The sequence below is a fragment of the Talpa occidentalis genome, unplaced genomic scaffold (assembly GCF_014898055.3).
Source record: "Talpa occidentalis isolate TD23 unplaced genomic scaffold, MPIMG_talOcc4v2.1 talOcc4.8, whole genome shotgun sequence".
NCBI classification, from domain to species: Eukaryota; Metazoa; Chordata; class Mammalia; order Eulipotyphla; family Talpidae; genus Talpa; species Talpa occidentalis.
Genome location: NW_023605194.1, coordinates 59,350,195 through 59,377,897, shown reverse-complemented (window position 1 = coordinate 59,377,897; position 27,703 = coordinate 59,350,195). Strand labels below are relative to the sequence as shown.

Below are 27,703 nucleotides of genomic sequence, written 5' to 3'. Positions count from 1 at the left end.
GTGGGGTCTCCCTGGTTGCACAGGAGTTAAAGACACAGCAATATCAAGCTATCATCAGCCACTGAGTCATGAGTTCAAACCTCCCACCAGGGAACTATCCCACATGGCACAGCATACCTCTCCTGTCTCGCCCACTACTCCCTTCAGCAGTGTATTTCAGTAGATATGCCTGTTCTGTTCCCACTCTGTCTCTGATAAATCCTCTCACCCCCTCACCTCTGGCCTACACCCCAGTTCTTGTATGCATAAATAAATAAGTTTTTTAAAAAATAAAAAATAAATTTAAAAAAGGTTCTATGGAGACAGAGATACCTTTGCTTTAAACACAATATTATAACTGAAGCCTTTTCAGTTCTAGAAGCAAGCATTTAGTAATTGGGTACCTAAAATGGTGTCTTAACTAGCCATAGTTGTTATCATTTTTCTTTTTTTTTTCTGATAGAATCCCAGTGCTTAAGAAAGAGGAAACTGTGGAATTGCTTGTGGAACAATGACATATGTAAAATATCCTATTGCTAAAGAAAGGTCAAAAGAGATGAAAAGTGAAGTCAATTCATCAAAGTTGCTTTTAATCTTCTACATCTTCTCACTCTACAGAGTTTATACTTATCTTTGAATCTCTGAAACTGGTGGCTAGTCTGCCAGATAGTTGTGTTGCTGTGTTATTCTAGTACCCTGAGAAAGCAACACTACGATATAGTTTCTATTTTTATTTTACTTCCTTTGGGTATTATTTCACAAACCATGGACCTCAATGAATGATTAGTGATTCAGAAACTTAAGAGTTTCATGACAAGTCAACCAAGCACTTACATGTTCTGTCATAAAATGACAGAAAATTGACTCCCTTACTATACCAAGTCTAATTTTGATTTATATGTTAGGGAATCTATTTGTTTTAACTTATAATATATTTGGAATTTCATTTTGTCATGAAAGAATTACAGCATGAAGTGGTATAAAGTAGGCTCAAGTAGGCCAGTGATTGATGAAACCTTCTTGTTAGACCAATTCCTGTTGTGATGTGATTTGGAAGGAAGTGTTCTTTCAGGATTATGAGTGAGAATAGGCCCTATTTTCTAAAAAATGCAAGCAAAATTGAGGAGGAAGGAAGCTAATCAATTAAGTCATGTGTTCCGTAGATGTTTCCATTTGGTTTTGTTGCTGTTCATGCTCTCTATAATGACCAGAAATTTAGCCCCTTATAACAAATATTGTTGTTTTTGCTTCTTACCTCTGAAGATTCTTGGGCTCTAATTCCTCTTTCATGTTACTACCTCAAATCTTTCTATCTGGCATAATCCTTCAAGTCTATTCTTTTTCAGTTCAATAATTCCAGTCTCCAGTTCTTATCTTGAAGAGTTCTAACTTATCAACTGATGGATAAGTTCTATTAGTTATCAACTTAGATAAGTTCTAACTTATCTAACTAATCTCTCTTCGAATGGGATTTGGGACACAAATGTAAGCACAAAGATGTTCCTCAGAGTATCACATGTATAGGTGAATAATTAGAACATTCTGAATAAAGAAAAATGGTTAAATAATGGTACATCCCGATGACAGAATGTATGCAGTCTTTAACGTGTTTCAAAATAATGGAGCTTCCCCGGTGGCACAAGGGCTTAAGACACAACCTATGAAGCTATCCGCAGCCACTGCAGCACGAGTTCAATCCCCGGCCAGGGAGCTACCAACATGGCTCAGCAGACCTCTCCTGTCTTGTCTGCTGCTCCCCTCAGCAGTGTATTTCAGTTGATCTGTCTGTTCTGTTCCCCACTCTGTTTCTGGTGAATACTCTCACCCCCCACACCTCTGGCCTACACCCCAGTTCTTGTATGCATAAATAAATAAATATTTTTTAAAAAGTGTTTCAAAATAAGATTTAATTTATGTGTGTGAAAAATGTTCTTATTGTATTATAATAAAATGAGGATTCTTAGTAGCATTTAATCATAATCTTAGTGGTATATGAAATTATATTAAAATTTGTATGTATCGGTAGAAAAAAAGGGGAGCAGCGGGCAAGTCAGGAGAGGTCTGTTGCACCAGGTAGGTTGCTCCCTGCCAGCTGGGGATTGAACTCGTGCTGCAGAGGTGGCGAACAGTGTCATAGGTAGTGTCTTAACCCCCTCCACCACCAGGGAGGCCCTCTACCTATAGATATCTAAGAGAATTAAAACAAAAGTCCAGACTTGTAGAAGAAGCATTGTTCATAGTAGCCAAAAAATGGAAATAATCCAAATGGTCATTAGCTGGTGAATGAATTGTAGTATTCAGACACAATGGAGTATTAATTGTCAATAAGAAGTAATGAGTTACTGATATATGGAGCTCAATGGTTGAACCTCATATTATATAATTCAATTTATGTGATGATGACTCAGAAAGGAGATGAATATCAATAATTGCCTGGAGACAGAAATGGAATTTAGTTGCTAATGGGCAGGAGAGATCTTTAGGTGACGGGTGTGTTCTAACACTGGATTTTGTGATACTTGCATGACTGTGGAGTTATTACAATCATTGACTCATACACCAATAATGGGTGGAATTTATGGTATAGAAATTATGCTTCAGTAAAACCGTTGTTTTTTTAATTAATTAATTTGTTTATATATATTTTACATCATTGTTCATTTTTATACAGTGTATGCTTTCTCCTCTCAGGGGTAGTCCCCATAAAATTCCAACACCAATTTACCTGTGCACCATCACCATAGTCCCTTGTGCTCTTACCTCCCCTGTTTTGATCCCTCTCCTTCCCCCTCCCCTGCAGAATGTCTCTGATTTATAGTTACCTATTAATTTTATTTTTTTTCTGATCCCTTATTTGCTTCCCCTATATTCCTCCTATAAGTGAAAACCATCTGATGTTTTCTTTTTCCTTTGGCTTATTTCACTGAGCATAATCCCTTCTAGCTACATCCATGTTCCTGTGAATGGCATGAGTTTTATCTTTTTTTGATTGCTGTGTAACATCCCATTGTGTATATATACCACATCTTCTTGATCCAGTCATCTATTTTTGGGCATTTGGGCTGTATCCATCTCTTAGCTATTGTAAATAGTGATGCAATAAACATAGGGGTGCAGGTATCCTTTTGAATTAATGTTTTGTGTCCTTTGGGTAAATTCCTAGGAGTGAAATTACTAGGTCATATGGTAGCTCCATTTTTAGTAATTTGAGGAACCTCCCCATAGCCTTCCATAGTGGTTAGACCAAAAACTGTTAAGTTGTTTTTTTGTTTTTTTAATATTTATGTATGTGTACCAGAACTGGGGTCTAGGCCAGAGATGCAAGTGGGTGAGAGGATTCAACAGAGACATAGTAGGGAGCAGAACAGGCAGATCCACTGAAATACACTGCTGAGGGGAACAGCGGGCAAGACAGGAGAGGTCTGCTGCACCATGAGGGTTAGCTCCTGACCGGAGAGCCAAAGCACATCTCAGTGGCTGGCAAGAGTTTGATTGCAATAGGACTTTAACTTCTGTACCACCAGGGAGGCCATGAAATGCAAATTTTTGTTTAAGAAAACATATTTGTCATCCTGGCAATGAGGAACACCCTCTCACAGGCCATATCTCTTGGTCTTGTGTTCATGAAAGAGCAAATATTGCCTGAAAATTTCTACTTGCATGTAGCTAAAGAAACAAATTTATATTTTAATGGTTTAAAATGGCTTAAAAATAATGATTGAAAACTATTGTGTGACATCTCTATAGATTTTTTTCTCCTTAAATTTCTTTTAATTTTTAAACATTAATTCCAACAACCAATAAAAACTACAAACATTAATGAGCATCACAATTTGCAGACACTTATGTTCCTCCTATTTTTGAAATTTTATATAGCAACAATCCACCCCCTCTTTAAGGCCAATTTTAGTGTTCTTTTATTTTTCTGTAATATTTTCATTCCTTGCTATTTACTACCAGATCAGCTCAACCTGGTAGTGCTAAGTATTGAAAGGAAAGACAAAATATCAGCCTCCAGAGATTCACCAATAAATTGGCTGACAATGAAAATATACTATGGTAAGTGAGTGCTATTATGGAGGGACAAAAAGCAAAGAGGAATGGGGGACACTTAGCAGATAAGGAAAGAAGACAGGGATGACTTGCTGAGTGGTGTTTCCATTCAATCTTTAGGAAATCAGTCAATTGGAAAAGGGAGGATGTAGCAAACAAAACTACTGCAAATTTATAGATACATTAAAAAACATGGAGTGCTCAGGAACTTGAAATAGTTCAATTTGACTAGGGAGTAATGTAAATGGGAAAAAAAATGTTATGGGTAAAAGCTGGGGCATCTGATATAAACGCTGTCCCTGTCTTCCTTACCTGCATGGTGGAGAGAGGGCAGGCAGCAGTGTGCCAGCATTTAATTAGTGCTTTGTGTTCCCTGCTGGTGGAAACGTCTAAGTTCCGTAGGACATCTCTTCTGATTAAGGGTTAAGAAATCCTCCTGAGTAATTTCTGATCTATTTTTAAAGTTCTAAAACCTAGTTTGTGGCCCAGATAAATGGCTGTCTCTTGTTAATGTTTCAAACTGTTTACGCTTAGAGGTATATTTCATCATATAGTTATTTGCTGGAATCATTAGAGTATGCCAGTTGCAAGTAAAAAGCAGAACACCATCGTAGTTGATTAAGTAAATTTGTGAAGTCCAACCTGCACATTTTCTGTTTCTAATCTGCCAAATCAGCATAATTGTATCGTATCACTCAGTGTTTTTGTGAGACTTTGAAGACATGGAAGTGGTTAGAAGGGTACTAAGCACCTAGAAAGACTTCCGAAATGGTAGCTAAAAGTCACAATCTCTGCGATCTTGTTTTCAATGGTAAAATTAGTATATGTGTATTCTCTCAATGTAGCTCTGACATACATTTTTATCATTTATACTTTTATTAATCATCTTTAAGTTCCTCCTATTTCTTTCCCCTATTATTTAGGAAATTGAATGAATATTGCTAGTAAATTCCTTGGAAAGCAAAAATCTTAATATTTTTTCAAATTGTAAATTGTGATGTATTCATGATCCCCAGAATCAATTTAGTGGGGATACAACCAGCACTCTTATTTTTATGAAATAGCATGGCTTGCTATTGAAAATACAGGAGCATAGAAGATTCAGTAAAAATACCTATTTTTTAGTTAAAGTTTATTGTCTTGGACAAAAAAGTTGAAAGGTGATTATTCCAAAGGGATAGAAATACAAGTATTAGAACATTCTCCATTATTTGCATCAAAACTCCAGATTGCTGTACTATTTGCATAAAATCTAACAGATTAAAAAAAGAGATGGGCCTCCCCAGGGGTGCAGCCGGTTGAGCACAGTGCTGTGAAGCTGTCCGCAGCCTCTGAAGTGCAGGTTCAATTCCTGGCTGGCCAGGGAGATTCCCACATGACGTGGCAGACCTCTCCTGTTGCACCCGCTGCTCCCCTCAGCAGTGTACTTCGGTCCTTCTGCCTGTTCTTCTCCCCGCTCTGTCTCTGGTGAATTCTCTCACCCTCCCACGCCTCTGGCCTGTACCCCAGCTATTATATAAATAAAAAATAAATCTTTAAAAGAAAAAGAGAGAGATCAAGTTTGTTTTAAAGATGTACCACACATGATTTTAAAGGTTATATAGCTTGATTTTAGGATGTGATGCGGAAAATACTGTCATTCAAAGTCTGTCTGCTGACAGTTGAAACCTACTTGGTCTTTAAGGTATGTGAAAGGAGTTTAGAAAAAAAAGGTCACTTTTTTCCATTGCTTTTGTGAGCATGTACACACTTACACCCAACACAGTAAGAATAGCTGTCTTTAGGAGTGGGTAGCTGAGGAAGCAAACATTGTTTGCTCCCACTGTTTTTACATTATCATCCATTCAAATTGTTGCCTATTCAGGGCAGTCAGTTTAATCCTATCTGTCTGTACTCCCCTACTGAGTAGATATTTTCCTTCACTGTAAGGCATTTTCTAATTACTTTGAGAATAAAATGTTTTAGATGGGAAGCAAAATTGAGTGCAACGTTATGCTTGTAGCTATAAATGTTCTCTCTTTAATGGTTGCATTGGGGCTGGTGGTTTTATGTAAGGGTCTCTGGTTGTCTTGTGGCGGAGCTGTGCCTGCTGATCTGTGTCTCTTGTGGAAAAAGTAATTCAGGACATGGTGAGTTCTAAATGACAGAAAGAGTAGATGTTTCTTTCCTTTGTTAAAACAACAGTTTCTTGGTCCTGTTTGAAGCTTTATCAATTTCTATCACCAATCTCTACAAAATTACTTGTTTTAGAGACTATCTCAAAGTAAATAGATCTTGTTTTTAAACTAATGAAATCATGAGTTAGTTTTTTATTTCTAGACTTGAACCATTGGTATTTACAAAGATTAGTAAATAATTCTGGCTGGCAGTATACCTTTAGATTTTAACAATGGTTCTGAGGTTGCTATTGTTGGCAGTCAAAGGCCTAGAAAGCATTGACTTAATTCTCGGTGAGCTAAGTGAGAGTCTACAGACAATCACTCACATATTTAGAATCCTTTTTCACCTATCTTGTGTACTTATTTATTTTTTACCTTATGAAGAAAAAAAAACATTAGTATCATTATACTACCAACTTGACAATGATGGTAGACTTATTCTTAATGTGAGCAAATTTTTACCCCTGAAATGAAATGGTTCAACAGAAATTCTGAGGCAAGGGAAAATATAAATCAATTACTGTAAATTCAAAAGTATTTATCAGATAGCTTAAAATAATGAATCAAAACAAAAAGACATGACATTTCTTTTTTTTTTTTTACTGTATTTTATTAGTTACTTCAAGTTTTCTAGATTTCAGTTTTAACACCTTTAAAATTGAAAATTTTTAAAGTGAAACAATTTTTTTTGTGTGTTCTTTTTTTTTAATAATAAATTTTATTTTTATATTCCCCATACAATTGCAACCCCCCCATTCTGACCCCAATCCCTCCCCTCCTGCCCCTCACCCCCCAAAAAGTGTCTCTGGTTCATACTTTTTTGTTGATTTTGATTTTCGCTTTCTTATAATTATTCATTTTTCTGGTCCCTTATTTAAGTTTTCTAGATTCCTGCTATGAGTGAGACCATCCGGTATTTTTCTTTTTCTTTTTGGCTTATTTCACTGAGCATGATCCCTTCCAGCGCCATCCATGTTGCTGCAAATTGCATGTGTTTATCTTTTTTGAATGCTGAGTAATATTCTATGGTATATATGTGCCACATCTTCTTAATCCAGTCATCTATTTTTGGGCATTTGGGCTGTTTCCAAAGCTTAGCTATTGTAAATAGTGCTGCTATAAACATAGGGGTGCAGGTGTTCTTTGGAATTGATGTTTCTGTGCCCTTTGGGTAAAGACCTAGGAGTGGAATTGCTGGATCATATGGAAGCTCTATGTTTAGTAGGTCCAGAAATCTCCACACAGCTCTCCATAGTGGTTGGACCAGTTTGCACTCCCACCAACAGTGCAGAAGAGTTCCTTTTTCTCCACACCCTCGCCAACACTTGTTGTTGCTAGTTTTTTTAATATGTGCCATTCTCACTGGTGTAAGATGGTATCTCATGGTAGTTTTGATTTGCATTTCCCTGATTACAAGTGATATTGAACATTTTTTCATATGCCTGTTGGCCATTTGCATTTCCTCTTCAGAGAAGTTTCTTTTTAGCTCTTCTGCCCATTTTTTGACGGGATTATTTTCTTTGTTGTTGTTGAGTCTCATCAGCTCTTTGCAGATTTTTGTGATCAGTCCTTTATCATTAGTGTTGTGTGCAAAAATGTTCTCCCATTCGGTGGGGTTTCTCTTTGTTTGGGTTATTGTCTCTTTTGCTGTACAGAAGCTCTTTAATTTGATGTAGTCCCAGCTGTTTATCTTTGCCTTCACTATCACTGCTTTGGGTGATGTGTCTGTAAAGATGTCTTTGATGTGCAAATCACATAGTGTTTCGCCTATATTTCCTTCTATATATTTTATGGTTTCAGGTCTTATGTCTAGTTCTTTAATCCATTTTGAGTTGATTTTTGTGTAGGGTGTGAGGTAGTGGTCAAGCTTCATTCTTTTGCATGTAGCGACCCAATTTTCCCAGCACCATTTATTGAACAAACTTTCTTTGCTTCAATGCATAGTCTTTGCTCCTTTGTCAAAGATTAGTTGACCATAAATCTGTGGGTTTATTTCTGGATTTTCTATTCGATTCCATTGGTCTGTGTGAAAGACATGACATTTCTGGTCAAGCTTTTATTTTTTTGCCTTTAACTAATTTCAAGTTACAGTGAAATATTTATGTACTCTTAAAAAGTGAAAGTGTAAACATGAAAATAAATGGAAACTTACATTTTCATTATGGGGATAGAAGTAGTCTATGATACTACATCCATTCATTATGGATGTAGTCTGTGATAAAATGGAATACATATGCCCTTTCTACCGCTCATCTCCAACACATGGTTGTCATTGGGGAAGTCAGGCGTAGTGGTTTTCGATTTTTGTTCAGAACTCAAATCCATGTATTTTTTGATCTAGAAAACAAAGTCAAAATATGTAATGGCGAGAGACATGGTAAAACAGGAAGATACTGATGCTACAAAGAAATCACAAAAAACATGTACAAAACCCTGTTTTTTCTCATGGTCTAGAGATTGTAATGCATGTTTTTATAGCAGGAGTCGAGGATTTTGTTCCAGGCACTGGACTGCAGACTCTACTCAAGGTCCCAGGGACGGGCTGTCCCTTGCTTTTCTGTCACCAAATCACACTGGATATACTGGTCTCCCTTGGTAACAGTTGCAGGATGGCACTGTTTGTGGGCCTCATCTGGATTCTGTTCCCTGCTTGATTTTGCCTGTGGCCGCTGCCCATAGATGAGTGTCATAGGGATGTTAGAGTAGGTATACTGATTTCCTGTGAAGGTAAGAGGCAGGGTGCCGGTAGGAGGTACATTGTACTCATAGCTTTGGTAGTAGTGTTTCTAACGCATTTGTGAATGGTAGGTGTTATGAAAGGTGGAACAGAGATCTGGATGGGCGGTGGCTAGAGCTGTGGAGGTGGCCGCGGCCATAGAAATGGCCGAGACAGTCTGCAGCTCATCAAAAGACCCCTGCTCACTAACATCTAAAGCCTGCTCATGTGTAATGGGTTATATCCTCTTAAAAGGCATTTCATATTGTAAACATTTCCAGAACTTAGAGTTCAACTTGTTGCATTTTGGTCCATGCCATTTAATGTCTGTCAGGAGCTTGATAAGTATGCATAAGGGCCTCTACCTCCTGGTAGTTCATGATTCCTCTAAGCTCACTGCATTCAATCAGTATCACTTTAATTTCTTCAGTCACCAGCATGTTTCAAAGTCAGCTCAAAGATGCCCCAGCTCCATCTGACTACATAATTTGGGGTCATGACAATGATCAGTCACTTGCTTTGATCTACACACCTTGTCACATATTCAATGTACATTCCAGTTGGGATCAAATCTCTCTCTGGTATAAACAACTTATATCCAGAATGCTTTTCAAGCATATAAGGTAGGATTTTAAGAGCAAAGCATTCTTCTTACCTGATCTCTTGATTCCACTGGTCGGGATCTACTTTGGTGTATGGTAAGTAGGCATCATAATCTTTGTTGTCTCCATCCAGCTCCTCAGCCCCAAAATGATTCCTGTAAAAAAGCGTGATTTCTACCTTGTAGCACTTATAGATGGTCACCAAACAAACGAGCAGCAAAAGGATAGTGCCAAGCCCTCTAGCAAGTTCAATGGTATACATCAGTTCTAGGAAAAAAATCACAAGAGGGAATGATACCATATTTATATTCATAATCATAAATTCAACTTGATTTCACAGTTTTGTGGTTGGGACCAGATGTCCATATTTTTAACAAGAAAACCCCTGGCTTAAAAATGTCACCTCAGCTTTTTTTGTTTGTCTGTTTTTTTTTTTTTTTTTTTTTGACACTATGCAGGCCAAATACAATTTGTCTTTAAACTCGACCTATCAGTTGTCAATGGCTGACTACTTAGAGGTTGATTTTCCAAGAACAAATGGAACTTTTCATTGTTAATAAGGTTAATCATTGTGAAGTATTCTGGACCCCTCTTTAAAGGAAGTACCATCCTTGGGACTTTATTTTTAAAAGAGTGTTGCTCATCATGAGTCTGTGTCTAATCACATATGACTTAGATTAGAAAAGGAAGCACAGGAGATTACAACTAAGACAGCATGATAGACATGCTTTAATGAGACAGTGGGTGATCTCTGTGTGAGTGATCAACTTAAATGAGGAACTAAAAAACCTTCACAGAGGAAGTGGTAATTTATAAGATTATGGAATATGAATGAGATTTTGAGAAACAGAAATGGAAAGAGGAGGATGTTAAGGAGAGGGAAAATAGGAGCAACTCTTATTATTTTATTGTGGACTTTGATATGTCTTGAAGTGGTATAATGAGATATGATTGGTGGCTAGATATATAAGGAAATATATTGGGACCAGACTGAGGGGGATCTGGAAAACCAGTCTACAGATTTAAGACAAAATGATTAAAGAGAGACATTCCAGGATTTATACGAGGGAAGAGACAATATAATCTGATTGGATCTGATCTGATCTGATCAGATCTGTGGGTTCTTATCCTAAAACTTGGAGTGGGTCTCCCTGAAGTGATTGAAAGTCACTTCTGAGAGGATGTTTATAATAGGCATCCTACTCAGGTATTGACTAAGAAATTATGACTTCTAGAGGCACTGACAACTCCTAATAAACTAGTATGCACTGGTCAGAATAAAGTATAACCTTATGATTTCAGATGATTCAGGTTTCAGACTACAAAGCAGTGTTTTCTCAGGAGATGATCAGAATACTGGGAATTTTACTAGTGTGCAGAACACAGCCTGTCCTATGTTTCAGTTCTGTGCAGAGAATATAATAATGTCTGTTGGAAGCAACTAATGGAAGTCATGGAAACATAAATTAGTTGGAATTAGGTTGAAATAGGTTGGACAGAAAATGTAGTGGTGACCTTAATTATTTTAACGAAAAAGTGATTAGGTTGTATGCAGTTACCAACAATATGAAAGTGGAATGAAAATGTAATGTGCAAATATAAACTAATAAGTGTCATTTTTAATGTTAAAATATTTATTCAAGATAAGGAATAAAACCACAATTTTGAAAAAAATATCTCAGATTATACAGAAAATACTAATTTAAATTAGTATTGAGAAACAGATTTATTTTTTGCCCTCCTACTCCTAAAATACCGGTAGTCAAAATTCACTTGTGGGTAATGTGCCATGAAGGACACCTGTTGACCAATACTTGGGTGTTGGTCAAGAAAAACCAATCAATGTGCCAAATTATAATTACATAAAAAAAGTCCTAGACAGATGGTAGTTTTGGCACAATTCATATAAACAATGTATGAAATAATGTGAATTACTTTAACACATTATTTTTCTTTTCCAAGAAACACAGTGTAAAATGCATGTGACTCCTGTTCATCAATTCAGTAGTAATTATAGGCCTAAATTAATCACTTTCCAATTGCTCAGTCTGGCCTCACTAGATACTTAGAGGCAAGGAAACAATTTAGCTAAGCAATATTGAATAAATAGTCCAAGGACACAAAATAAAAAGAAAAAAATGATAAAACTTTAGCTTCTAATCTTTTGTATAGTTAATAGAGCAATAGGAAAATTAATTCATGTATGGGTTTTGAAGTAAATTTAGTTAAGCTATGAGATACCTCAGTTCAAGGAAAATAAATCAGGGAATCTATAATGGTAACACAAACATTTATGGAGAAATAATTCATTGTCTTGAGCAGATGGGAAACTTCTGTTTAGTGACTTAGTCTTATTTCCATTATTTTAAAACTATAAGCTGCTTAAATTTCTATATAGAAAGAAAAAGTGTTTAATGCATGAATTTTCCTGTTTTTATGGCCATACCTTTCTCGTTATCTTATTCATACATTTAACTTTGATTTTTTTTAATTTTTTTTAATTTTTTTGAAGATTGGTTTATTTATGCATACAAGAACTGGGGTACAGGCCAGAGGTGCGGGGACGTGAGAGGATTCACCAGAGGCAGAGTGGAGAACAGAACAGTCAGATTGACTGAAATACACTGCTGAGGGGAACAGAGGGCAAGACAGGAGAGGTCTGCTGCACCATGTGGGTAGCCCCCTGGACAGGGATCAAACTCGTGCTGCAGTGGCTGCGGATAGCTTCATAAGTTGTGTCCCAACCCCTTGCACCACCAGGGAGGCCCTTACCATTGATTTTAAAAGAGAGAAATCAGCACTACCCAGGAACCTTGGTAGCATGGCTTTTCCCTTTAGATTCTCCAGTAATCATAAGCAAAGCAAACCAATTGACTCTCTATAATAAATACTGTAACTAAACAGAGTTAGATGAAAAAATATTTGGTTTCTATTTATCATATAATTAGTTCTTCATGTTATGCTTTTTTTATTGGTAGTACTCTACTTTTGTGAGAGCACTAAAGTAAGTTGACTGATGTTAAACATCTCCATGAGAACACAACTATGACACAGAATAGTGGTTAATAAATATTTAATGAACTAATGAATCTAGGCCAACCCCCACCTTACTCCCCCCCCCAAAAAAAAAACAAACCTAGGTGATTTGGATATTACAGTTTGAATGTTAAGCTCTGGTCTCTAGGTTAAGACTTGAGAAGGAGGCCCTCCAAGGTGGCGCAAGGGGCTAAGATGCAACCTATGAAGCTATTCACAGCCACTGCAGCACAAGTTCAATCCCTGGCCAGGGAGCTACCCACATGGTGCAGCAGACCTCTCCTGTCTCGCCCACTGCTCTCCTCAGCAGTGTATTTTGTCAGTCTTCCTGTTCTGTTCCCCCCTCTGTCTCTGGTGAATCCTCTCACCCTCCCACGCATCTGGCCTGTACCCCGGTTCTTGTATAAATAAATAAAATAAATCTTTTTAAAAAAAGAAATAAATATAAATAAATAAATAAATAAATCTTAAAAAAAAAAAAACTTGGGAGGGCTGCATCTGGACAAATTTAAGGAATTTTTCATTTAATTCACCTGTCTTGCCAAAACCCAAGGATCTATTTTTTCCATTCCTGTTTTCCTGTACTGTTTCTTGATCTTTGTGACATTTTACTAATCAAATTTGCCTTTTATTTTCTCCCATACTATTTCCATCTGTATCAAAGTCCTTGATGTGGGGACAGCAGTTTGATTTACTTGATGATTTCCCTTGAGTTCTAGTCTTCACAGAAAATGCTGAATAGACAGAGCAAGCTACCCATAGCTGAGTCCTTAGGCAGCAACAAATCAGATTGGCTATAGACAGTGCGTCATTTAGAAGAGGGATAAATGGTGGGTGGTCCATATTTCAGGTTTTCCTTCTGAAAACCTTCTCAATAAAAGGTAATTGTCATCCTGGGATTTTATAAAGCAAAATAATGAAGGTAGCTAAGAGTTGGTTGGTGAGAAGGGAAAAAACAGATGAATGATCACTGATGTCTTAATATAAGGATTGTAGATATTTCCTAAGTGATCATGACAATTTTGAACTACGGTCAATAACTGTTGTCTAGAACTAATGAATATTTACAAGGTTAACAGTTTCATAAGGTATAGTATAGGTTTGCTGGGTTGCCTTGTCTTTGAAGTTTCTAAAAAAAAATGACAAGCAATATTGTGTTATTAGAGATATTAATACTCCATTTTGGATGCCCTTCTTTTTAGAATGATAATAGAAGCCTTTTGTTGAAATCCTGAACATAGTAAACACACAGTCACATAATCCCTGAAGTGCTGACTGAGTCTCTTAAATGAGTGAGAATATGGTACGTATATCTTGGTGGTGAATGGAAAGATTCCTTAGCAATTGAAATAAGTAGTCATAAGGGAAGATATATTGTTAATATTTCAATATTTCCAATATGATTGAGTTTTATTGTAATTCATAATCATATCAAATGCTATTATCTAGAAACTGCAAAGAGAAACAGGACATTGATTCTTTTTATATCAAGCTGTCTGGATTTCATGTACTTTGTCATCTTGAAAATCAAACTACAGATATTCCATAAAATCATCTAAGATAATCAAACAACTCTGTTATAATACAAACAGAAGAGTTAAAATGTGAGTGATATGGGCAGGAGAGTGTTCTCTTCTTGGAATACAATCATGGTGACAAGAAGGAAGCAAAATATATTTTTTCATCTCAATTAATTGGAATATATTCTATTTCAATATAATAACAATGACACATTGGAAGCACTATTCCCCAATTAAGTAAGAATGAAAAGAAAAGAAACATAGCTAATTAAGGTTAAGAATAAGGACATGCCCATTCTTAATGAATCAAAGAAGTACCTTAAATAGTTTACAAGGATGGACAAAGACGTTCTCTTCAATGATTTATATCCCTTTCTATTTCTCCTCTCATGTTATTTCACCTAATAAAAATACATTATCTTATGCCAACTTACATTATCTTATGTAAGTTCTTGAGACAGCAGCTCCCTTACTCATGATAGGATAAGACCGTGAATGGACCCTAAGCGAATTGCCTTATTTTTTTTAACAGTTGTACTTAAAATTCATTTTATCAGACTTTAGAATAGGAGAGGTGATGACTGATGCTTAATATAAGTTATACATAAGATATGAGAAATTAAAAAGACTGGGGTGAAACAGAAAACAATATTTAGAAGCTAAGGGTAATTCTGAGATTCCTAGAAACCAAGTTTTAAAAACATTAAAATTTATTTCTACACAATTAAGATACTATTTTCCTTTAAAAAAGAAAACTTAGGGCCTCCCCTGGTGGTGCAGCGGTTGAGTGCTGCCCGCAGCCTCTGCAGTGCTGGTTCGATCCCCGGCCACTGGCGACGGTTCCACGTGGCGCACAGACCTCTCCTGCAGCTCCCGCTGCTCCCCTCAGCAGTGTATTTCGTCAGTCTCCCTGTTCTGTTCCCCACTCTGGCTCTGGTGAATTCTCTCACCCTCCCACACTCTGACTGTACCCAGTGCTTGTATAAATAAATAAATGAATCTTTAAAAAAAGAAAACTTAGTTCTTGCCTTTCATTTGTCAACTAAAGGGACAAATCAGTTAATCCTAAAAAACATTTTTATGCTACTGAATTGTAAATCAGAGTTAATGTAAGGATTTTTGTTTAAATTATTACTAAAACTAATTATAAAGTGGTATTTTCATAATGAAACATTTGATTTATTTAATAGAGCTTATAATTTTTGGCAGTACCTCGTAAATCATTTTTCTATTTAAGAGTATGCATTTTCTTTGCTTCTGACCTCTCCCTAACTCTGTGATATTGGGGAAGTGACTCTCTCATCTTTAGTCTCAGGAGTTACAAAATCCAATACTAGTATCTCCTCCAAGGAATTATTCATCATTCAGTCATCAATTTTTCTCCTCACTTTTTCTACTTTATTAATCCCCCCATTGATAATTGCCATTTAAGAAATCAGTTTCCTGGGCCTCCCCAGTGGCACAGCAGGTTGAATGCAGTGCTGTGAAGCTGTCCGCAGGCTCTGCAGTGCTGGTTCAATTGTCCACAGGCCAGGGAGATTACCATGTGGCATGGCAGACCTCTCCTGTAGTGCCCGCTGCTCCCCTCAGCAGTTTATTTTGGTAGTCTGCCTGTTCTGCTCCCCGCTTTGTCTCTGGTGAATCCTCTCACCCTCCCGCACCTCTTGCCTGTACTCCAGCTCTTCTATAAAAATAAATAATAAAAATCTTTAAAAAAAAAAAAAAAGAAGTCAGTTTCCCATTCTTTGGGTAACACATAAGATTTAATCTGCATTTCTGCTAGTCATCCCAATAAGTTTTTAAGATCTTCTGTAAGCTAGTCAAATTTGATGTATAATATTGTCTAAGATTAATCCTAAGACTTTTCTTGGAAGTTTGGATCTATTGATTTATAAATATTGGTAATTTTTTTGGACATGATAGTTCATAAAGAGCTGTAAATGGCCCCAGGGGGTTATCTTTCACCTGAGAATAATTAGCAATGGGCTATATTATGACAAACAATGGTGTGGGATATAAATCAAATTAAATGGCTATCACAATGGGACCAGCCAGAATTTATTGATTGAACAAACTGAGAGCTGTCTGGGAATGTTGCATTACTGTCTGACCCTGAAAGAATTAGTTATCTTCAATCCAAATTGCATTTTGCACTCCCTGAAATCACAAAGAAAAAAATACTGTTTCTGAAACCAAAGTAATCCAGGTTCTTATCTTAAATCTCTGTTTTCTAATATTGCTAGGGTTTTGTTTTTTTTTTTCATCTTTTTAAGTCATCAGTTAATTCATTCTGGTAAGAATGCCCAGGGATTTTAGAATCTCTCAGATCTAATGATGGAAACTGCAGTTTTATTTTTTATTTTTACTAAGTGTTCATGCTTGAGTTTGGGGAGAAAATTAAACAATGGAATACTGCATACTCTCTGTCTTCTAGTCACAATTGTCATATTAAGTGTACATCATCATTGATTCTAGCAACAGCATTTTTACCCCTTTCTATTTCTCCTCTCATGTTATTTCACCTAATAAAAATACATTATCTTATGCCAAAAAGATTTAGCCCCAATGTAGAAATGTTAGGCATCCTAAGATATGTTGACTCTCTCCTCTTTGATTTAGCATGTTTAATTTATTACATAAATATATCTAAGAAATTTTGATCTGATATTTTAAAATTTTAGTGTTTGCTAAATATTGGAAGAAAATCATTTATACTCACATATCATACAGCTCAATTGAATTGGTGGGTTTGGTTTTTTTTTTATTAATTGACTTTAAAAGCAAGTGTTACTTATATTTGAAGAATGGCAAATTTGACATAGCTACATCCAACAGACAAGGAAAGAGATAACTAACTGCCCTGGCTCAGAAAAGTACACTGCTGAGTGCTTTGGGGAATAAAAACTTTGGTTGGTGTTGAGTAATTCCTGGTGCACATAAAAACAAGCATTTCTTTTAAATCTCCAAAGATTTTGATGCTGAGGTAAATCTTTCCTCAATGCTGCTGATAAAAACAAAATGAAAATGACATACAACCTCCCCTCCTACCCTGCCTCATGGTTCACCACCCATCCTCAATAATCATTAAGAGTTAATCTTGGGCCTCCCCGGTGGCGCAGCTGTTGAGCGCTGGGTTGCGAAGCTGCCCGCGGCCTCTGCAGCGCCGGTTCCATCCCCGGCTGCTCCCTGGTCACCGGAGGAGGGTCCCACATGGCGCGCGGACCTCTCCTGCCGCCCGCTGCTCCCCTCAGCAGTGTACTTCGGTCCTTCTACCTGCTCTGCTCCCCACTCTGGCTCTGGTGAATTCTCTCACCCTCCCACGCTTCTGAATGTACCCAGTGCTTGTATAAATAAATAAATATTAAAAAAAAAAAAGAGTTAATCTTAATCCATCCACATCCCCCATTTCTCATAGTGCTTTGAAACAAATCCCAAATATCAAATCAATATTTTTTGAAGTATGTCTCTATAAGGTATTCTCTAACCCAAAGTACTCACGATACCAAAGTATAGCTAATTCTTAAAAATTTTCAGTCAAGGTTCAAAAATCTCAAGATCCTTGACATAGTGCAACATAAACTCTGACCTACCTCTTTGTTTTCCATTGTAGAAAGCTGGATCTAGACCCCGCACTGAGATTCAGGTTGATTTGTGTGTGAGACTGTTTCATAACTGTTCGTTCTTCCTTTTAGGAGGCATATAATGTCTGTCTTTTGTGAGCATGTGCTATTAACAGCAGTTGATGTTCAGTGTTTACATTAATTCAGATGTTCTAATTCTAATATTCTTTATACATAGGCTACTTCTACCAAGAAATTTATGGATTCAAATATTCTTTATGTTTTAAGTCACAAAAGACTCTGAATATTTAAAGCAATTTGAGCAAAAAAGAAAAATGAAGGCATTATGTTCACTGATTTTAAATTATACTATAAAGCAACAGTAACTAAAACAGTATGATCTGAAAATAAAAACAGACACAGATTAACAGAACAAAATCAAGAGTTCAAAATAAATTCACACATACATTGCGAAGTAATTATGACAAAGGGGTCATACAATAGAGGAAGGAAAATATCTTCAATAGATGGTGTTGGAAAAACTGGACAGCACGTGTAAAACAATAAAAAAAGGATCACTCTCTAATTCTGTACACAAAAATAAATTCAAATGAATTGAACTCTTGAATAAAGACCTGAAACCATAAAATCCTTAGAAAAATATTAAGTAATAAATTCCATGACATGAATGATAAGAGATGTTTATGAGGACTTGACCCCAATGGCACAGGAAATGAAAGCAAAGATAAACAATTGGGACTATCACAAATTAAAAAGCTTCTACACAGTGAAAAAAAAATAGCAGCAGACTAAAAAGACAGTCTAGTGAGTAGAGAAGATATTTGCATATCAGAAAGTCCATAAGGTGTCAATATCCGATGTACACTAAGTAGGCATCCAACTTAATAACAAAATAAACAACCCACTTTCCTAGATTATGTCTGGAATAATAGCTATGAAACTAGTTATATGCTTAACTCTGAGAAGGCTATGAGGTGAATAGAGGAAAATGAGGGTAAAGAGAATTTGGTCATCATTTCATTCCTCTTACAGGTATGAAAGGGGTATAATGGATAGGTGGTAGATTTTTTGTTTGCATTTAGTTTAGTTTTGTTTTTCTTTTTAAAAAGTTTTAAAATTCTGTACCTTGTTCACATGTACATATTTGGCTTGTAAGACTTATTTGATCCAGAAAAGTTTAAAGTAACTTGCATTTCACAAGGGGATTCATTATAAGGGAATGTCACCAATAGGAGACAGTTTTTAGGGTCATAGTAAACCATTTTGCAGAAGCATTTACATGTTTAATATTTCATACATTTTCTATCTGAACTATATATAAATATGCAATCTTTTCAGTTCAATTTCTTCTGAGATTCATTTCTAGAAAATATATTTATATGGTGAAGAATGCGTAGTAGCTTAATAATGATGTGAATATATTAGTGAATCAGAGTCCACTAACGAATTAATCATTATTTTTCTAATTAGAGTGTGAAATCTTAATTTGGCGGAGTCTGATTAACTGATAATAGCTATGTCATGGTGTTCTTGCAAAAACTTGTTTTGATGGGCATTACAGTATGAGAAGCACCAGTTAATAAACAAATGAAAACAGAAGAAAAACAAATGCTTATTATTTTCCCTTCAAAATTTTCTGAGAACCTGATAAAATATGAATGTGATGTTTCAGATATGTTGATATCAAGACTAGCATTAATGGGAATTATCTATTAGGTTTTCTACATTTAAAGGGTAAGAAAAAATGTATATATTGAATCTGGGTATCTGCAATTAAGATGGTATACGATCGAAGCAAATTAATGTTAGATAGAATTTTTTTTAAAAATTCAGCAAGTCCTTCATCTGGCTTCTATAATAGGGTTTTGAAGCCTGAACTCAAAACAGTCTTTTTGGGTTTGGAGAGTGAATTCTATTCAGCCACTGGAGGGGGGGGGAAATGAGGCATATCTGTGTGTGATGTTATGTTAATCTCTAAAGATTATCATCATTTGTTGGCTGAAAACATGGACTGTGGGGCCATGCCACCAGTTTTCATCCTGGCACTATTAGTACATCCTTGAATAAATTATTTAATATTTTTATATCTCAATTTCTTCATCTATAAAATAAGTATTATACTAACATATATCTTTGATGATTGCTGGAATTAAGTGAAAATCAGGCCTGATGCATGGTGAATATTTATAGGTTAGTAGTTCTAATCCTTCTCCTCTTATTCTTCTTTCTCTTTATCTTCTTTCTCCTCCTTCATAAAATGAAGCAAACAAATGGTACAAATTAAAATAAATTTTAAATAAATACAGTATAATTTGAAAAAATAATTAAATAGATTAAACAGACCACCCTAGGAAGAAATGGATGAAATAAGTGTGAATTTATTCAAAGTACTTACATAAGGTGATTGCCATAAATTATCTATTCTACTAACCCACTGAATTTGATAAAATTCTGTACTAGAACCTTATTTCTTGTAGATTATAATTGTCACACTTAATATCAAAAATATTCAAAAAGGTTAATTTAAGTAAAGTATTAGTTATTAGAATTTAAATATAAATTCCTTTTATTTTTCTGAGTGGCTTGCCTAGCCTATAGTATTCATCTGCTATCTGCACACTGACAGAATGAATGTACCTGAGGAGTGGTGAACTTGTGAGCTATTGTGGAATCAGAGTAATGAAGAGTGATGTAAAGCATGGTGAAATGGGTATAAAGGATATTAACCAAAAAAAAATTTTGGGTCAAACAGTTCTGAGAAAACCTTCAACTCTGCCTAATGAAGTGAGAGCTTGTTCTAAATAAATTCCACTTAACTTTTCCCAACACCACTCTTTATCAATAAAATAGAGATAAAAATACTACAGGGGGCTAATAAGGATTAATTATGGTATTTGAACTGCCTACATTAACAGTATATATTCGATGAACTTTGGTGCCAGACCAAAATGTATTATATTCATTGATATTTTAGTAAGTTTATATTTTTCCTCTCCTTCTTGGTTAGAATGAGGAGAATGAGTAAATGTAATATAATAAATAAATAATATAATAAATAAATGCTGTGGGTTGTAGACTCTATGTGTCTTGGTTTCCTCATCTATGAAGTTAGCAATACTGAATACCCATAGGTGGCTGATTAGAAAGAAAAAAAATGAGGACATCATTTTTCTTAGCATAAACACTTACCAAAGATAATAAGCTATTATTATTTTTATTAGTTATGTCTTGATTATTTTTAAAGATTTATTTATTTATGCATACAAGAACTGGGGTACAGGCCAGAATTGAGGGGTAGGTGAGAGAATTCACCAGAGAGAATGGAGAGCAAAACAGGCAGATCTACTGAAATACACTGCTGAGGGGAGCAGCAGGCACGACATGAGAGGTCTGCTGCACCATGTGGGTTAGCTCCCTTGCTGGCCAGGGATAGAACTTGTGCTGTAATGGCTGGTGATAGCTTGATAGCGCTGCCTTTAACCCCTGCGCCATCAGGGAGGACCATGTCTTGATTATTATCCCACTGTAGTATTTCTTATATGACAATGAGTCTGTTTGTAAATGTACTTAATTCAGCAAGTTTCTGAGAGTAGAAATAGTCTGTGATGTAAGTGGTAATATTAGTAGCTAATATTCATTAAGCCTTATTGTTTCAAGTACTTTCCTGTCTTTTGCAGACATTAATATAGTTAGTCTTCAAAACAATCCTACAAAGTAAATACCATTATTTCCATCTTACAGGTAAAGATTGTGAAGCAACAAGTTAAAGAGGTAGGATGGAGAACCAGTGATTAAACAGAAAACTCTTTTGAAGTAAAATATAAAAATAGAGTCATGGTTCAAATGGTATATAGGGATTAGGGGAGAGTTGTTTAAGACAGAAGAACCTGGGAAAAGTTTGTAATCTAATGGGAAGGAGTCAACAGAAAGCCATCTGTTGAAGACACAAAAGAGAGGTATTTTCTAAGAACAAGGAAAGACTGGAGGTGTTTCAGGATGTAGGAGGGGCAAGAATACTCCTAGCTCAGTCAATAAAGAGCCAAGTGTCTTGACTATTTACCATTACTGTGTCTCCAGTAACTAATCTGAAAAGGAGAGTAGTGCTATTAATGATTACTGTTTTGTCCAAATCAAAATTCAGTAGTTATCAAATTATTTGATAATGTTACAGCTATATAATAGAGCGTACAATCTCTTCAATCTAATACAATCTGAAATCTTTACTAACTGCAGGAGGAGCTCACTGACATTCAAACAATTTTCATTGTTGCTATATAGCTCCATTTGGTCTTTGTAAAGAGAGAACTCTTGATAATAAAATTTTTAGGGCCTCCCCGGTGGCGCAGCGGTTGAGCGCTGGGTTGCGAAGCTGCCCGCGGCCTCTGCGGCGCCGGTTCGATCCCCGGCTGCTCCCCGGCCACCGGCGGAGAATCCCACATGGCGCGCAGACCTCTCCTGCCGCCCGCTGCTCCCCTCAGCAGTGTACTTCGGTCCTTCTGCCTGCTCTGCTCCCCGCTCTGGCTCTGGTGAATTCTCTCACCCTCCCGCGCTTCTGACTGTACCCAGTGCATGTATAAACAAAACAAACAAACAAAATAAATAAATAAATAAACATGCCTCTATAAAAAAAAAAAAAAAAAATTAAAAAAAAAAAAATAATAAAATTTTTAATCCTTTTTAAAAGAAATATTTAATTTCTGCTGCATCTGAAATATTTAATTGCTTACTATTTTGGAATGTTACATGGAATCACACCAGTGTTCATCCAATTGATTTTATGATTTATAACTTGTCATAATGATACATTGCAAGATGTCTTTATCTGATGTATGCATTTTAGATTTGAAAGTCCATGTTTTATTTTTATATAAATTTCATTTTAATTTAATTATAACATTATCTTTGTAGTAAATAATTTGCCTTTTAGGTCACATTGTAGGGAATCATTTTCTTGGTTGCATAATTATATGAAATGTTTTTAAATGTACCATGATTATTTTAAAATTATGTAATCTTCTACTTATGTTTATCATTTATCATCCAATAAATATTTATTAAGTGCCTCCTCTGAGCAAGACCCAATTCTAAGAACTTTGGGGATACAAAATGAAATATACATAAATCGAGCACTCAGAAAAGTTACAGTCTTGGCAACAAAATGAAGTGTACATATCTCTATTTACCACTCCTGCCCCAAGTAGATTTCAAAATTATCATGAATTCTTTATGAAACAGAATTATTTTCAACAAACTATTAACTCTGAATTTAAACTGTGATGCTAGATCACGTCATATTCCCATTTTGTCTGGACTCACTGAAAATCATAATCAAGTAATAAAAATTCATCTTAGGAGTATATCCTTCATTTACTGTAATAGTAATAATGTTGTTTCCCCATTTTTCCATGAAACTTGTGGTATTAATTTACCTTCACAGCTTTGCTGTGAACAAAAGGAACATATGGTACTACATTTTTTTCTCTTAATATAGTATTCCTCTGGACCTACAGTAGCTGAAAATGTCAATTTGCCCTATAAATACTTTTCATTGAGTATTTTCCTTGAACGCTCAAGTTCAAGTGGCCTCTGTTTTATCAATAAGGTTTTTTGGTTTTTTAATTTTTTTTTATTTTTTACATCATTGTTCATTTTTAAACAATATTTGCTTCCCTGCACTCCCTCAGGTGTAGTCCCCAGAGTTTCCTTCACCAATGCACCCGTGCACCATCACCTCGGTCCCTTGTGCTCATCCCTCCCTCCCTCTGATCCCTCTCCCTCCTCCTCCCCTGCAGTATGTCTCTGGTTTATAATTGTCCATTTTTGCTTTGTTGTGTTTTGTATTGTTTTGTACTTTGATGTCTTATTTGGTTCCCTTATATTCATGCTATAAGTGAAACCATCTGATATTTTTCTTTTTCCTTCTGGCTTACTTCACTAAGCATAATTCCTTCTAGTTCCATCCACGTTGCTGCAAATGGCATGAGTTTATCTTTTTTGATTGCTGAATAATATTATCAATAAGGTTTTGTTCAGTAAAGTTATCCAATTATAGGAAATTCAGTATTTCCTATGCCTCTTATACCTCCTTTCCTTTATACCTTCTACCTTCCTCCAAAAATAAGTTGTGAAACAAAGAAGAAAACCAGAGCATTTCTAGACATTAACAGTGTTATATATCCTGAATATTACTGGAAGTAATATTTCAGCACATACATTTTTTCTTGATACTTGCAATAAATTATGTCTAAAGGCAAGAATGCCTGTATTATCTGCAGAAAGCTTAATTCATCAACATATCAATTGGTGATGATTACCAGCTTCTTACATTTTTGAATCCTCACAGGATTCAAAATGCAGATTTCAAGTTTCATTTGACAGTAGCCATAAAAATTGGAGCTGCTACTTTGTTTTTTGAAATTTGTAATTTACTTGCGTTGTGTAAGGAACGAAAGGAAACTGATGAGTCATTCCTATTTTAAAGAGAAGAAATAATCACTAGAAAGTACATTTATTATTAATATATTAAGCACTTTGGATGTGTCTTTCTACATCCAATCTTATTTAAATTAACCTTAATGATTTTAAACTTTTTTCTCTTAACAGCAACCCCTGAAGTATGTTTATATCATTCTCAGTATAAGGTGAACTCTTTAGCTGCTAAGGAACATGCTTACTAAATTTGTTTCCCCACAGATAAGTAAAATATTCCTTCCTGCACTATCAGTCTGTAGGTAAATTAACACTTAATTAGGGTACATTCAAGGGAGTACCTAACATATGAACTGAAGAATTCTGTTATCAAGGAAAATAAACCCTGCATAAGAAATGTCTGTTCATAATCAGCAGAAGAGGTGATGAGGCAGAAATGACTATATGTTTTGTAGGACTAAGTACAAAATAAAATTATGGGGCCTCCCTGGTGGCGCAAGGGTTAAGACGCAATCTATCAGGCTATCTGCAGCCACTGCAGCATGAGTTTGATTCCTGGCCATCCAGGGAGCAACCCACAACAAGCAGACTCTCCTGACTCGCCCGCTGCTCCCCTCAACAGGGTACTTTGGTCAATCTGCCTGTTCTGTTCCCCACTCTGTCTCTGGTAAATCCTCTCACCCCCTGCACCTCTGGCATGTACCCCAGTTCTTGTATGCATAAATAAATAAATCTTTTAAAAAAACAAAAATAAATAAAATTATGCATCTTCTGTTTCCTAACTTATTAAGAGCTGTAAGACAGCATAGCAAAGTGTTAATCCAAGCACAGGACCCTTCTGTGTGAGTCCTATGAGATTGTACAGGTTTCGTGCACATTAAGCCAACCTTAGAATCAGGATCTAGTACCTCCTCTCCTCTAGATCTGACACTGCTCATATCTCAGGAGCTAGTTCAAAATCATTTTCTTCTGTGAAAGTGGAGCAAACCAACAACTCCTCGAAGTCAAGAATTAGACTCACTAGCATGTAACATAGCCTTGGTACCACATGGGTGCCCAAGAGTAAATCCATCCAACCCTCCTCTGGAATCTGAAGTTTTCTCTTTAGTCCACTTGTTATGAACCATGTCAGGGAATCTGTTGCTTTACGTTAAGTTGGAATCTTTTCTATCTTGCATTGTTGCAATTTTTCATATAACTGTTTCCTCATCCCAAAGATGTAAACTTCTTGACAAGAGTACATAGCCTAGATTTACTCTGTCCTTCGTATAGCAGCATAGTATCCTTGCACTGAGAAGTAGAACCATTGATAGAATTAATTAGCAATATGGCCAACAGTTGTTTATTACACTTGAATCTTAGGGTACTATAGAATGTGGTGTTGACTATCAAAAAGTACCCTTTGCCTTACTGTTTTCTATCACTGTTCAACCATTTAGATGAATCATCCTCATTGGGACCTTTCAAGTCAGTGCTTTCTAAACTTGAATGTGTGTAAGATCATTGAGGTTTCTTCTGGAAATAAAAATTCTGATGCTGTAGGCCATTTCATTATTAATGTTTAAGTTACAAAATGGCCACCGATTTTCCTTTTATTTTTAAACCAAAATATATAGTAACTTTTGTTAATATAATCTGATCATCAATAACACTCTATTTTAGCCTGATGCATCCATAAAACTTAGATGAAACTGTTATCAAAGTTTATGTCACAGGGTTACTATTGTACATGTCAAGAGAAATTTTACACTTTAAAAATGTGTATTTTAGTATACTTTATACATCAAAATGGTAAACGTTTAAAAAGTTTTAAAAGTCGAAAAAAGAAAAAAAATGCAGAGGTTACTGAAGTGTGTGGCACAAAATCTAATCACAAAGGTCTACTAAATCTTTTATAAAAGGTCCATTTAGGTTCTTCTAACCAACTATTGCTTATTGACCCTAGACTGCACTGCAAAGGTCATTGTATTTTGGTACAGCTGCAATCAACCTAATGACATCACATTCTAAAGTGTCTCAGATTAATTCTAAAAATAGTTATGTATTGGAAAATAAATAGTAGTGCATGTTAAATAAATCCTTTTTTTTTTTTTGGCTTGAAGAACTTATGATGTGGAAACCACAAGTGTACTATATACAGATCAATTCCTAGCAAAGTGAGTACAAGTGAACAGTCGATCTTGAAAATTTCCAAAGTGCAATAAAAATAGATTCTAACAGAATTGAATATGACTTGGGTGATCCAATCATTTGGACCTTCCAAAACAATTCTTCACAAACTTGAGTGTGTATAAGAATCACAAAGTTTCCTAAAAATTGCATTGCTGTAGGTCAGGGATGGACTCCCCTAATTTACATTTCTAGTAAGTTCCCCAAGATATTCCTGCTGTTTATCCTATTACTGGCCTTTCAATAGCAATGTTCTAAGTCAGCTGAAATTCACAAAAATGCTGTTTAACCATCTGAACTAAAAATGTTTTGTCATATTTGATTATCTTTTGAAAATGGGCACTTATCTAACAAGAATTTGTAACACTAAATTATTTCATGTTCCACAAATTGAAAATATCCCTAGTGATATCCCTAGTGAGATTATAATAGCTAGGAATTATGTCACTTCTAGGCAAAAATCAAAACTTCAGTTATATCTTATTCTTAACTTCCTTTCAGAAAAAAACAGCCACCTCAGAAAACTGCTTAATAACCAAAAGCTACTATTTTTTTTAAAAATCAGAATGTTTTTCTTAGGTCATCTCTCATAATTTAAACCTATATTAGTTACATCTGTTAAAATTATAATGTTGGCAGACATGGTCTTCATACTTGACACATATTTAAAAGTTAGTATGTCACCTTTGTACTCCTTTGCTAAGATTTGGATAATCTCCAATACTTTGATTGATTTTCAAAGTTTTCTTTATTTTGGTTGCATCCCTGTTTACTGCTCTAAATTTCTCCCCACATTTTAAACACAAGGAAGCCAATCATGTACACAAATGCTCTCCTCCTGGGTGCATATCTACTCATTAAAAACAAAACAGTAAGTTTTTCCATCAATTAGTGTGGAAATTATTTCAGCACAGTTTAGGAGTCCTGTATTTTTCCTTCCTTCTTGGGTTCCTTGTTAGTCTCTATACAAGTTTGCAAATCTGTATGGAAGAGGAAACTGCTGATGATGCACGTGATTTGATATAATCATGAAATTAAGTCCTGGGCTACATGCCCAGTATCTAAACTAAATCAAGGAGGGCTTAATTGGAATTAGGCAGTGAGCCTGGAAGGACTTTACTTTGTTCAAATTCAAGTTTCCAGTTCCACTGGATACATATTTTATAGAAATCTGTATTTGGGAATTACAGGAAGAGAAAGACTGAAGATATTTCAAATGAGCACAGCAGACCAAGACAGAACCTGTGCCTTCATAATTCTGTAAATGACAAAATTCTGCTCTTGGCTTCATTTTCTAGGTAATTGTACTCTTAACTTCTCTATGTCTCTTAACTTAAAAATGGGGGAACGCCTATGAATATTATTTGTTTTCTTTCTATATTTAGCATTTAAAGGAAAACTGGATCAAATAACAAATAGAAAACTCTCAATTCCTTAGTGATAAGTACTTTGATAAGAC

At 35.6% G+C, this 27,703-nt stretch overlaps 1 protein-coding gene across 3 annotated transcripts in view; it reads left to right on the top strand.

Annotated features, from left to right (window-relative positions):
• PRKG1 (protein kinase cGMP-dependent 1) overlaps positions 1–27,703 on the top strand; it is a 1,331,556-nt gene that overhangs the window by 666,146 nt on the left and 637,707 nt on the right. The window lies entirely within an intron of this gene.